This window comes from Tinamus guttatus, unplaced genomic scaffold (genome assembly GCF_059628265.1).
Source record: "Tinamus guttatus ecotype Peru unplaced genomic scaffold, ASM5962826v1 Tinamus_guttatus_pri_ptg000451l, whole genome shotgun sequence".
In the NCBI taxonomy this organism is placed as follows: Eukaryota; Metazoa; Chordata; class Aves; order Tinamiformes; family Tinamidae; genus Tinamus; species Tinamus guttatus.
In genome coordinates this window covers 181,372-192,658 of record NW_028288985.1, presented here as the reverse complement: position 1 = coordinate 192,658, position 11,287 = coordinate 181,372, and positions in this window count along the sequence as shown.

The window sequence follows — 11,287 nt, the reverse complement described above, 5'->3', positions numbered from 1 at the left end:
GAATGGCAGCTCTGTATCCCTCTTAATACCCGTTCAAGAGTCCTATTGCATCATTCATCAGCGCTGCTTTTGATCAAGGAAAAAATATATTCTGTTCATTACCTGATAACTCTGATGATTCTAAGAAACAGGGAATTAGAGTCAGTATTAAACACACATTCACACAACACAGTTTAATTTGGTAATTGAGGGATTATTTTCATTGTAGTAGTGAACAATGCTGTTGCTCATGAGCTACGGTTCTGTCATAAACTGAAATGACACGTATGCCTGTTGATGCACCTACATCGTTTTGCAGCATTCATCACAGAGAAGAGGGAATCGCTCTTTAGATTAAAGGCTGAAGCCAGCAGCAGATGAGAGGCTCCCTCCTGCCCGTGCTGTGGGGAAGGACGCGCCGGCTGCATGCGATGCAGATCACACTTCCAGGTCTGTGCTCCTGGCACTCTCACCTGCTTCCTTTGTGAAAAATACTGGTGCTTTGGAGCTGCAGGGACTTGCTGTGTCCCTGTGCTGGTGTAGCAGATGGTGCAGGAGAGTGGAATGAAAGAACAGTGAATGAGGGACTACATTTTGCTTTTGTCAGTACGTGATCTTTTAACAGATTTGATTCAAAGCATCAATTGTTTAGGTTTTTTTTTTTTGCTAAATTTGCCCCCTTTTTTCATACTATCCCATTAGCAATAAGATATGAGATAGCAATATGCTTTTGGAAAAAAACACATTTTCATTGGAATTAGGTTTTCCTTGGGAAGAACTTCAGACTTTGCATGGACTCTTTATACAAGGATATCTCTAACTTAGAATAAAGAAAAGAGGAAGTATTTTGAAAGCTGGAAGTCTTCAAGGCAGCGTCCAGATACGTGGCCATATTTTCCCCTCAGTAGACAAGAGGAGCAAAGAAAGTGGTAGCAAAATGTTTTTCTTACTCACAGGTAAACAGGAAGTAGCTGCAAGATAAAATACGAAGTTCTCTTAGCTCCTTGTAGGGCTTAGGAATATTCTCGGGGATATTCTCAAGGAGGCTCAGGAATATTGTTACATTTTTTCAGACTTCAGGCTGCTGTTTCACGGATTTCAAAGAGTTCAGAAAGGAAAGAGTGATACTTTTAAAGACCAATGCATGTGTTAACAAGGGAAGAGGATGAATCAAGTAGGAAAAAATATGTAAGTTCTACAGTGTAGCTGTTAAAATATCAAGATATGAAAAACACTGCAGAGTGGTGTAGTAACAGCCCAAAACATTCTAAAAAATGCTACAGAAATGTATATGTAGCAGGACCTAATCCAACTCTCATGGACCTCTGTGAGACTAAGAATCTTGATATACCTCCTGTTTTCTTTAAATCATTTTCTGGAACGGTGAGAACAGTTCTCTGCAATTATTTGGAGACCAAGGGCTTCCCACTGATAAAAATCCTGGAAAAACAATTATTCTCTAAAGTTAATGGTGTCTCAGAAGATATATTAATGTTGTGTTAATTTAATTCCAAGCTGAGAATAAACTTTTTTTTTTTTTGGCCTTAATTTCATTCAATTTTTAAAAATTGTCCAAGTGATACTCAAACTTACATGCTACACATTTTTTCTCACCTCAGTTTTTATGCTGTAATAGCCAAGGCAGCCATAGGAAGGAGGCTGCTTGGTGTAATAAGGATCCTGCCTTAGGGAGCTCTGTAGAGAAAAACTCTTCAACAAATAAGAAGAAACAAATTTTCCATGCTGTGGGAAATTTAAGCATATCAAAATTTATTTTCATCCCAAGTGAGTACAAAATATTGAAATCTCAAAATACTCAAAAAAATGTAGATTCCACTCTATTTTCATTTGGAAATATCAACCAGGCCTTACTAAAATATTCATTACAGTAATATCAGAACTTTATAGTCTGTGCATCCACCACTCAGACTAGCATTAAAAAAAATCAAAAAATAGAAATATTGGAGAATAAGATTCAATTTTATTTTTTAAATGTTTTTAATATTTTCCATAACAAGTTTTTCTGCCATATTACTAAAAGATATTTTCATTTGGGTATTCTCCAGCAGTAAAAAATCTTTAATATTCAACTCTCTGGAAAATTTGATTTTTACCCGCTTTCAAAGAAACAGTAGAATAAAAAGAACTACCTGAAGTTGCCCTGAATTTTAGGAAAATGCCTGTTTGCACACATTTTATAAATAACATAGCCCATGCCAGTGATTCGTATAAAGAGAAGAAGCAAAAAAAAAGACTAGAAGCAACTGCTACTAAGTCAATGCCTACACCAGATACATAGACTTTGAAGGCACAGAATACTTTTTCAAGTCTATCTTTTACATTAATAGAGAAGGGAATCACGGCATCACTTTTACAAAGAAATTAATAAATATTTCGTTTTTATAGGTTTATTCCCCATGAACTGTTAACAACAGCTACAGATGGGTGCAGAGGGGAGAAGGGGTGTGAGCGGGATGGATGCTGGAGAACTGCAATTTTTTTCCCCCCAACAGAAACGTATACCAACTACTTGCTGGAGCCCATTAGATTTTAGCATTTAAGTGCAAGACCCACGGAGTGGACAGGAACTGTGATGGAAAGCAGCAGCCACAACAGCCCTTTGCCAGGATTCCCTTGGAGAGGGTCGCCAGGGGCCTTGGCCAAGGGCCAGGGCGCGCGGCGCCGCGGGGCTGTGCGGTGGGAAACCCCCTCGCGTCCAGCCCGCGGCACAGGCTAAACCTGGACAGTCTTACGACTGGTCTGTCAATTGGGACACAAACTGATTTAAAGGCGCCTTTGACCCCTCTCCACTCTTTTTGCAACATCGGAAGATCTTGTTGCAAAAAAAAATCATTATGAGGGCAGGAGCAGGATGACTTGGAAGAGAATCGGTTTGCTGGAGAATAAAAACCCAAATCTGGATGCTTTGGCAGGTCTTTGTCATACATACAGAGTGTCTGTGCATCACAAATAGTCAGCATGCCACTATTAAAGAATAATGAGTAATAGAAAGGCAAAGGCAGAGCCTGAGTGCAGTGGACAATGGCAGCTTTGATGACTTTCTATTTTACAAGTTATAGGTGTGCTTTCTAAAATACCTGAAGTACAGCTGACCTAGAGTCCACAGTGCAAGACACAAGCTTTATGGGACGTCAAATAAAAGGAATCCACAGAAGCTGCTTCTCTGAAAATAATGAGCTTCATGTATGCTGCTAAAACATTTCCATGTAAACAAAGCACAATGAAATAAATCTTCAGCTAGTTTTGCAGAAACAAACAGCAGCAGCTCCAGCTGTATGTGAGATACACGAACACTGACAGCAACCCTTTTTATCATGAGAGCAAACTGACACTGCCAGCTGAAAGGTTCCGAGTTCAGTGTAATTCTGTATCTAATTCCATTTAACTGGTTTAATTAAGGCTCAACAGCCTTTAATAGCAGCTCACTAAAGAGAGGTTTTATTAATAAAAAAGGTATCATCTTTGTTTCAAAGGATCATGCAGAAGACTTAAATACTAATTTAGAGAAAAAAAAAAAAGGCAGAAGCTGTAGAAAATCCGGAAGACCATGCGGTCCTACTTTTGCTTTACCTGTTTCACTCTGGTTCTGTTCTACTGACACCTGAAAAATGTTCTGAGCAGAGTCACCCTCGTCCCGCGGAAGCCCAAAGGCAGCCAAGGCTCTGCTACGGCCCACGCTCATCGTTCGGTCTCTGCAGCAATGGTCCAGCCCTGCTCTGCAAGGGAGTTTGGTCCTGCTGGGAAGCAGCAGCCTCCACTGGCAAAAAAGGCTCTTCTTGACAGTTTTGATATTCTAAAATCTTTGGGCGAAATGAGCAGCAAAACTGCCCTCGCACAAATGCTGCCCAGGAGTGGGCAGGTGGGCACTCAAGGAAGAACTACACAAACAGCCAGACCTGTTACTTAGCTCTCTGTCCACTGCACACATATATCTGAAACTACAGTTTCTTTCTTCTGCTATACACAGTTCATTAAAAGCAAACCTCCATGATTGCGCAAGGGTGCAAAATGTGACAGAAGAGGTCAAGGTAATACTAAAATGTAAATTATTTTAACAAGTAGACTGAGTTTTACTATTATTACTATTATTTTAATTGACTATACTTCACAGTCTCTGACAAAATTTGGGCTTTTGGACTCCTGGGAAGTCTCAACGAAGGGGATAAAGAGATGACAAATTTCAAAGCACTACCTTAACATACACACACACCTCCTTGCACTTATGAAGTAGATTTTCTATTTGGAAAGCATATAAAACAACTACATTATTTAAACCATAATAGTAACATTAAAAATAATGGCTGTTGTGGGAAAGAGGGAGAGTGGGGTGCTGTGACTTGAACTGACAAAATGACCCCATTTGCTGAACATACACACAGAAATGGAAAGAAAATCGCTGTGTCAGGCTGGTCCCCGTCACGAATTCTGGCCCTGCTTTTCCCAAACCCCTGGAGCTGCGGCGCGAGCAGCGGCTCTCGTGGCACCGGCTCTCCCTGCCTGAGCAGCCCTGCTAGGACCGAGTCAGTGATTCCTGTTTGAGCTGCTGCCTTTGAAATCCTGAGCACCCCGAGGCTGCTATAACCATGGGAGAAACAAGAGTCTTTTGCTCCTCCAAAATTCAATCACATCCTCAATGGGGCAACAACCAGATCTAGTTCACTCAGCTCTGTGATCCAAGAGAAAGGTGTGACAGAAAGGTTGGTAAACAATTGAAAATATATGCCCTTTATTTCCTTCTAACTCTTTTTTTCCATTAAATATACTGAGTAATTAGTGCTTTGCTCTAAAATACCACTTGGGCTGTCTGAATGGTCCTGTACTTATTTAATGAATTACCCAGCAAAGGAATGAATTTAGCCAGGCATCCACTGGTGAGAAGACTGCTAATTAACTGATTTCCAGGCAGGCAATAATTATCTTTCTCCTCCCAGGGGGAAAAAAAAAAAAAAAAAGAAAAAAGAAAAACTATTCCAAATATGTATCCAGAAAGAATTAAAAATATGGGTCTCTCTTAGTAGAAAGGGCTTTGGACTGAGGTAACAGTCAATTCAGACCCTCACGTTGCTCAAAATAAATACAGAACAAGATAAAATAAAGGATCTGTACTTTCTGAAGAGAGTGAGCAGGCTTCAGAAAATAAGTTTCCAGCTGGGACCAGATTGCAAATGCCTTTATTCACTCTGCAGGAGTAGTTACTCACACGAACGCTCTCTATAAAGCCAAGGAAACAAACTCATGTGAGCGTGTAGTCACGACTGCGAATGTGGAGCTTGCAATCTGACCTTCAAAACTCTCAGAATCGTTTTGGAAACACAACAGAGGTTTGGGGGTTTGTTTTTACTTTTCAATAAGTGTTATTTTGCTGTTCCTTTATATCAAATTAACTGGTTCCGGTTTTAATTTATGCAGAGTTTTTCATTCTGACACACTTGATCGTATAAGCCAATTTACAGATGGATGTCTCAACAACAGATTTCCAGAGAAGGGGATGCTGAGATTTATCAGGCTTGCACACATTTTGTTTTTGGAACAGACTTCCCGTGGCCTCCTGCAACGGAGGCTCTGCTGAAGGGCCCCCAGCAGCTCGCGGGGAGGCCAGGAGATGGTGCAAGTCCGACCGAGAGACAATCCTTGTTGAGTATCAATCAATCATACCTAGGGGAGGCTCCAAACGGCCACACATCCTCAGTTTAAGAATCTCCTGGAGACACTTTGGGGAAATGAGCAACACAGAGCTGATTACAAAAGAATCCTGACTCATTCCTATAAAGGTTGAAAGAGGAATGTAAGAAGTACAGTCAGTAACCTAAGAGGAAAATTCCAGAAGCACACACAAGATTTCTGTGCACAGCTGCAATAAACAGAGCTAATTCCTGAAACCAGAATCCAAGCCCAAGAAAGTCCATCTGGCACCCAAACACCATTGGAAACGGCTTTTGGAGTTTGAAAGGAGCCCGAGTCAGAAACCAAGGTACGAGGCAAAGGTTAGCAATGAAAAAGGGACTAGCTGCAAGTCGAAGGTCACAAAAAGGGCCTGATTGGTATCTACAGACTCAACGTGCTGCCGAGGCAGAGAACGCCTGGGTGCTCCCTGGAGCAGCCCCGGTGCCAGCAGGGACGTTCCCGGGGCCGTGCGCTCGGCGCCAGGCTCAGCGCAGCCCTGTCCCCGCAGCCCACGCCGCGGCCGCGACCGGCCCCCTCTCAGCGCCCGACTGCCGCGTTCCCACCTGCAGAACTTCCTCTGGGAAAACTCCGCCATGGAGAGCATACAACATTCCACCCATCACCTTGGTGGAAGTGCAAAAAGAGGCAATTCCATTTCAAAGACGAAAGAAAACTGAGCCCAAAAGGGGCACAGAAGCCCCATATCCACGGGGCAACATAACACCTGCCTGTTTTCTGCATTTTAGTTGCCTTTTCCTCTATTACCGCTTTGCTGAATTTAACAGATATGTACATATACATAGGGCTGTTACTGTACTTGTTTGGGAAGATATATCTATAAGCAAGATACTCTCTTGATAAATTTACAGGGTAAACATTTTCTAGTATTAGTTTTTTTAATGAAAAAACAGGTAAGAGAAGTATGAAAAATAACCTTTTATTATAAATTATATATAAATTGAAATGCTCAGTTCATTCTGGAATCTCACTATATACCCCATTAACATATCCTCTGGAGAACTCTTGATGCCTTTGGGAGCCTTTCAAGAAGCACTAGCACACTGCTTAGGTAATCAAAAAACATACAGTTAACAGATATCTTAAATAAAAATCTTAGTGAATCATTTGCAAATAGCCCATAGACCTGATTTTTTTCAATAAAAAAAAAGATTTTAATAATTAGATTTTGAGTAAAAATGCAAATGAAAATCCTCTTAAAGTGGCAGACTACAGACCACTTTTTTATCTCGCTCTGCACCTTTAGTTAAGATTATGAAGAATTAATGGGGAGTGGAATAAGTTTAATAAGCCCTTCTAATTCTGTCCGCTCTGCTGACATGCTGGTAATACAAAAATTCTGTTTGTATAATTAAATAATTAATAATTAAATGTATAAAACCAATATCAGATAGTAATATTTTGAAGATTTTCTAAAGGAGCAGGAATTCCAGGTTACTACTGTTCAGCTTAGGTATCCCCCATGGCTGGTTGTGAACCTGCAGACTGCACAGGTCTCGTGTCACAGCAGCCAGGGCTCAGGAGCCACTCAGGGGCCCTGAGGGGCTAAATCTTGCAGGTTTATACAGTGTACCTGGCCAGCTGAAATTTGACTGAATTCACAGGAAAAAAAAAAAAAAAACCACAGCCAAAACAGACTACACGGAGGGGAGCTTACCAAAAAACACAGGAAAGGGCCCAAGTCAGACAGGGCCCTTCCTGCACCAACACAGATGCCTCCGTATTTCTCCCCACTGTGTAAAAACACGACGTCTGCCTGCCAAGACCTTTCTTCAGGAAGCAACCCAATTTGTTGGTTAATCACCAAAGTTACATTCAATTGCAAATTGAAAACTTCATCACTCAGCACACAGAATTCTTTCTGTAGAAAGTATTTTCCTGGTTGACGCTACCATTTCGCTTTGCAGATGTCACTGCACACAATCCATCTGAAATGAATCAATGAGGTTGTTGCTGGTTTTGTCCGTAGAGTAACTCTAGACTACTACAATCGAATCTACTTATTTTCCAACACTCTAAACTGTGCTCCATCTTCTTTTTGAGGGCTGTACCCAGCAAGGAAAGCCTACTGAAAAACGCGTGTTTGGTAATAAAAAGCTATCTAGCCTATTTTGAAGCTGACAGCTCTGATACATGCATAGTTTGTAAGAGCACCAGCTAAAATTATTAAAAAGGAACTTCTGACTTTCCGTTTTACAACAAGCACTATTAAGATTAAGAATCATGTAAAGCCACATGTAAAACTTGGAAAGCTACATTAAGGAGCCAGATACATAGACGTATTTCAAAGTGGCTCAGGAATCTTAAAGAATACAATGGATGTTTACAAAAAAAACAAAAATATAAGTTCACAATAATGTCATTAAGATAACATGGCCTATTTAAGGTAAATGATTCTATAATTCAAAACTGGCAGAGTTTAAAAACTAACATTTTTCTCCTGAGACAGCTTTTTCAAGGCTTAAAGCTAATACTGATGCACAATTATTCCTGGCAGATATTTCTCAATTCTATACAGAGGAGAACCTTGCTAATCTCATCATCAATTTTTTAATATGTAATATAAGAAAACGTAGAAGGGCAGGCTACTCTGAGCATTTGTGATAGTAACTGCATATTGGTTTTCCTAATGTCATTATACAACAAAACAGAGACTGTGTGTCAAATGAAACAAGCAATAGAGAATTCCTGATGAGGCACATCTGCTTCTGCGTTATTTTTTTTCACTTGTTAAGTTGCCGCAACAGAGATTTGCAATAGAGCTCACTTTCATTAATGAAATTAGTATAGTTCTAATATAATCAGCATCAGCTCTTGTACCTACTGCTGGATAAAATACAATAAAACTGGCTAAAGAAGTCAGTTAATAGTCCTACATATTAGATTAAGTCTGTAAGTCAATAAAAGCAAAACTGTATATCTGCTTCTTATGTGCTTAGAGGGGCTATGATCACCAAAAGGTTTGTATTCAAAAATAAGATATATTTAAATTTTTAGACAAATATAGTCAAAAAGAACATGTTATTAGATGTTTATGCAAAATGCAGACACCCAGGAATAATGTATTCTCTCTAGATCTGGTTTGTGTCAATGATAAAATTCTCCCGTCACTCCATCCACTGACAGGTTATATCTAAAGGTGAAAATGATAAAATTTCTGAACTAAACCTCTGTGCTCTAGATGAAAAAGTTAGTTTCACCTGTCGCATTTCATTACTTACCTTCCTCAAAGAAGAGCTGTCATATTTTTCATGCAAATTCCAGCAATCTACATGTTTCAAGCTGGCAGAAAGACAGTGTCTTCCTAGAAAAATTGCCACCTTTTCACAATCCCCAGTGAAATGGCAAACCAGGTTAGAAAGATAGAGGAGATTGGATTACCTGTCTGCACCGGATCATTGTTTCCAGGAGATAATCCATAAATGATTAATCCTTCTAACATTCTTAAGCAATGTAAGGAGGGCTGCCTGTGACCTATTTCAACCCCTCTCGCACTGTTGTTGTGGGAACAGCTTTATTGGATGAGTGAAATTGACTGTTTTCATGCTTCTAGTTTTATTGAATTGTAAATGTAGTTTGCTGCCTTTCCTTTGCTTAATGGTTATTTAGCATCTGTTAGAAGGAGTGTAACTGTTGGTAATACTTCTGTGCAAAATGACAGTGAACAAAGAGATGACTATATGTTCTTCATGTCATTTAATTTGTACTTTATTAAATTACATGATTTCAATAATTTGTAGTTGTTTTTAATGCTTCCTGTTCCACATCAACTCTATAAGGATTTGCCAGCTGCACAAGGCGAAAAAAAAAATAATTCCATTGCTATTGCAGAATCATGACTACAACTGTTAAATGACAAAAAAAAAAAAAAAAAAAAAAAAAAGAGCCCAAAGTAATTTGTAGCTAAATTCAGATTTCGGTATTACAGGATCTTTCCCTAAGGAACTCAAATACTTTACAAAATGGTTACACATTATCTATACTTTAGGTAGAGCACAAAAATAGTAAAAAGCCCATACCTACAGCTGGATGGGTAGGAAGGTAGGAAGAAAACTGAATGTAATTGGAATGTACCAATGTAATAAATAATAACCAAATAAAAATGCTCATGGAATGCTTCCTGTGAAATAATTTTTTTTTTCAAGCAAAATGGCAACCCTAGAAAAATTCTAGCATCTGGTTGTTTTAACCACTTTTCAAAAACAGAGAAATTGCTAATCCCCCATAAAAAGGATAAATTCAGTATCTGCAGGCTCTTTCAGGGAATGAAAACACATAACAAAAGACCAGTAAGTTATTGGTTAAGAAAGTCATCATCAGGGCAATTTATCCTAGTTAGTACTAAAGCCAAATAGAGTCCACAGAATTAGAACCATTATCACTGAAATGTAAGGTATGAATACCAACGAAATTACTAATAAATACACCAAGCTACTGCAATTTAAGGAAAACATCACTAAGCAAACCAATAAAAGTGTGTCATTTGCAGTGTGTCGTACGATACTAGAAACTCCTGACAATTGTTTCATGTGATGGTATAAAGACTAAACTCAAGGGACTTCAAACTGCAGATTTACTCTCCATGAAGTCTGAAGGGAATGACTATGCTCCAAATACGCTTTGGGAATGTTTAAATATTCTGCTGTGTGTAAAACAGAGTTTGCAGAACTTCAATGAGCAGAGCAGACAGCAGTGGAAAGACCCAGCCTTGCTGTTCCATGCAACTGAATGGGTAAAAAAAGGAACTTCTTTTTTAGGCCATTTAACATAACTGTGCATTGAAGAGATGATGGTACTTAGGGTATAAATCAGCATGTCCTGTCCTGTAAAACCTCAGCTGAATAACTGAAATGCAGAACATAATGTTCTCTTCACTGGTTGAAACACAAATGGAATCTGTCCCACTCACAGAGAAAACATCAAAAGGGCATTACCGACATCATCCCACTGCTGTCTGGTTTAGCACAAGGATCAGAACCAGACTGATAGATGAACATTTCCCCAGTGCTAATTGCTCAATAACTACAAAGATGGACAAAGGTGCCTGCAAAATGCAATAGTCGCCTATTAGGACAAGCCTAAATGGATAAAACTCTTATTTCAGTTTAAACTGAGGTCAAATTTGGAGGCTATACTTTGGTGTACTTTAAGGTTGAGGAAGCAGATGGCAGGCCATATGACTCATTTCTGATATAAAATATTTCATTCTAAGGCAACAACTGTGAAAAATGGCAGAAAGAATAAATTCACTAAAATGCAGAACTGGAATTAGCAGATGAAGGAGAAAAACAATCCACAACCAGAAACGACCGCTTGCCTTTGTTATCAATGCTTCCCATGTTCCACTTTTAATTCAAGGCACAGCCAAGAAATTGCCACACTTGAGAAGATCTAGCACAACAGAAAACTGTCCTTTGTCTTGAAGTTTCATATTTTGAAAGGTATCTTTGCTTTATAGGAGTCTTGCTTGAGTTTGACCCAAATGAAAGGGGTGCTTTGGTGGGGTGTTGATGATGCCATTTAAAATCAAATGCTAAATGGCTTCTGCTATTTCGTTTCTGCTTCACTTAACACTGAACACCCTCTTAAAAAAAAAAATCAATTT